This window comes from Micropterus dolomieu, linkage group LG22 (assembly GCF_021292245.1).
Source record: "Micropterus dolomieu isolate WLL.071019.BEF.003 ecotype Adirondacks linkage group LG22, ASM2129224v1, whole genome shotgun sequence".
Taxonomy (NCBI): Eukaryota; Metazoa; Chordata; class Actinopteri; order Centrarchiformes; family Centrarchidae; genus Micropterus; species Micropterus dolomieu.
This window is the reverse complement of record NC_060171.1, coordinates 27,986,203-27,989,386: the sequence shown is the minus strand read 5'-3', so window position 1 is coordinate 27,989,386 and position 3,184 is coordinate 27,986,203. Positions and strand designations below refer to the sequence as shown.

The 3,184-nt window shown below is 40.8% G+C and overlaps 1 long non-coding RNA gene across 1 annotated transcript in view; it reads right to left on the bottom strand.

Moving 5' to 3' along the window:
- LOC123962129 overlaps nt 1–3,184 on the bottom strand; it is a 6,610-nt gene that overhangs the window by 2,441 nt on the left and 985 nt on the right. The gene's annotated exons all lie outside the window — the stretch shown is intronic.

The following is a 3,184-nucleotide window of genomic DNA, read 5'->3' as shown; positions in this document are numbered from 1 at the left end:
TAAAAGTGGTCCAAAGTAACTTACCTTTGCATTCCATCTGAACTTAGTTCTCCTTGGTACTGCGTCTGTGCCGCGCAAGTATCTTTTGTAAGGTCCTAGACGTTTTGCCATTAATTCGCGTGTTGTGCACGGCTAAAAACATCTGCTGTTAACGTCAAACTGGACCGAGAGGTAGCCATATAAAAATGAGGTAACGTTAGCCAACTACAGAAGCAAGCTAAATCTCCCGCTTAATCCCAACATGCTTTTCGATGCAGTCGCGCACCTCTCGCGATAGCAGGCCGTGCGATCCGTTTGCACCGTTTGCGTCGTTTGCGTCAAAGAGCTGTGGTTCGCGCGCATCTCACCCGACGGTACAGCATCTTTGATGTTAACTAACGGTCGCGGTTGCCAAAAACAAACATAATTGTCAGAGATGACATTAATTATCCTCCACAATGGCATTTGCGATATATTATTTCAAGGAAAAAAACGTGGAAGTTGGAAAAATTGATTGGATGAGTGTTGACCAGCAAAAATCTTCAAAAATGGTCACAGAGTGCCCCAAACTGGAGGATGAAGATGGATGGATAAATGTTAAGTGGAACAAAGGCAGAAAAAAGAAAGATGGTCCGGCCTTTTTTCCTGCTAAGGTGTTAATGCTCGGGGGTAAATTTGCTAGCACTTAATCTGTCACCTAGCTTAATGTTAATGGTTAACTTCAAGGATTAGCATAACTGGGTTTGTTTTGTGTTTCTGGATGCTAATAATTTAAAATTGTGGATAATGTTAATTTAATATTGCCAACAAGCTGTCTGTTAGGGAGAGCTTAAAGACATAGCCCAAAGACCCAGTCGGGATTTTAATTTGCTCAGTGTAATTTACACAAACTCTTTTCACAGACAACTACAGTGACCTTTGCAAGAAGAGGGAGGAATTCATAAAGGGTGAAGACATCTGGAACCAAACACTCAAGAGGAAGACAAAGCCAAACAGTAGGTGGATGAAGGATGTGGAAGAGGAGGACGAAAGGCCAACAAAACAGGTAAGTTAAGTTAGTTTCCTTACTCAATATTAATGTTAAGAAAACTTAAACTGAAAAGCAAAAGCATATTTAAATGTAATCAAGGTTTAGCATCTTAGTTTGGCTTTTTGCTAGGGATTCTCCAGGGTTCTCCGTGTCTGATTGAAAACGCCTCCTCCGTCTGGCAATTCAGCTGTTTTCAGGTTTCCTTCATTGTAGCTGGCGAGACCACGTGGCTTGGTCTGACCTCGGTGAAGTTGGCTCGACGAAAAAGCTTAAAATGGAACTTGGTCGTTCCTGAATTAGTCCAGTGTAACTTAACGGACTGATAACTTTAACAAACAAAAGAAATAAAGAAAATAAAAACAAACTGAAGGCAGATCGATGTCGCGGCACTTCAGGTGTGTAGCTTCAGGCGAACAAAAGGCCTGTTTGTTTCGCTGGCCGAGTCTGGGCGTTGCCTGGCGAGGCACGCCAAACGTGTCGCTCTTTTGTTGCCTGGGGCGTGGTTCCCCAGGGGGTGTCTCAGGTTTCCCAAGGGACTGCCTTTCTAAACTTAATGTCTAAAGAAAAGAAATCTATTTGCACGTATTATAATCAAATATTTTCCACAATCGAACCTCAATGGTTGAACGGTTGTACTGTTCTAGGCATTTGGTAACAGGAAACAATTGTCACATAATTGGTCAGGATATTTATACATTTAACGGCATTTCCGACAAGGGCATGTAATACTTATTTCGCCCACTTGGGGGAGCTCAGGTTACATGAGGACAGCTTGGTTTACATTAGATGAAGGAGTGTCTTGCTGAAAATAAAAACACTGCACAAGTAACTTCTTTTCAGCACTAATATCAACAACAGATAGCAACAACAGTTAACATAACTACTCAAATAGAGGCAAACGTAATCAGGTAACTAAAGATTTAATTAAATGCTTTGAGTCTTTGGAGACTGCAGTCCTTTTTACATTGAAAGTTCAGTGTCTGGACCATGTCACACTTGGGTGAGACAGGGGTTTTCATTTTTGATGTGGTAATAAAACAAAGAATAAGGTCAGTTGCCACGGAAACGTGTGTGGGGGGGCCAGTTTTGATAGGCTGTTCAGGGAGATGCCAATGGCTGGTTTGTGTTCCTTTGTCAGTTTAACAGTCAGGCCCCGCGTTATCAGCTTCGGAATCAAAAAGGTGCCAGTTTTATGGTCGGGATAGCACTTAGAGAAAGCAACTGTGACCCCTCCCCTTCTTCTCTGGGGAGGAGAAAGGAATTTAGAGTAGCTCCAAATTTATTCAATATAAAATGCACAAATCCACACCGTTGTTCACTACACAACCAAAGAATACCGGCCAGATAGAAAAATAAAAAAATCTTTGCATCACTGAAAGTCAAAGCCTGAAAATGGCAGTTTCGTACACTTAACTTAAAGACATTGACATTAAAGATTGCCAGTCAATTTGGACCAACACCTTCATGTTGCCTAATGGGTGAACGCTGACAACATTCCCCCTTTATCCACCAAGTCATATAAATTGGAAGGTTTCCTTGGTTCATTAAATATTAGTGAAAGCCTTCGAACAAAACCACAAAATTGTCAAAAATTGTTCCTATTTTTTTTTTATTAAATATAATCAGATGGCATAAAAAACTCTTAACATGTCTTATATTAATCTTGCTGAAACCTGCAGACAATCTAAGCTTTTGCACCCTGGTCTTATAATCATTTATATCTTCATTCTTTTAACAGAGCTTCCGGTAGTAGTAACAAAGTTGAAAGAAGTAATTGAAAAAGTCACACACCAGACCTCAACTTTTGCATCCAACTGGTCAACACCAACAGCATCTGTAGACTCACCAGCTTCTGCATGCGTTTCTCCTGAAGTGGTGTCTGATGATATGGTAACTAAATCTCATACATAGATATGTCACAGTCCATGTGTCAATATGTTGATTATAAAATTTGTCGGTAAATCTATAACGACTTGGCGGTGACTATACACATTACCTGGAAAATCTACATATTCAACTGTGTGATAAATGTGCATGTTAACTGGTTATTATGTATTGCCTAACCAGACAGGAAACCAAGGAGGTATTCCCACTTTTCCCACTGGAAAGGTTAATGTCAATGCAGACACTACACAGCCGTGTGGCAAGGTTCTCCCTTGCGTGGCACAGTAGCAT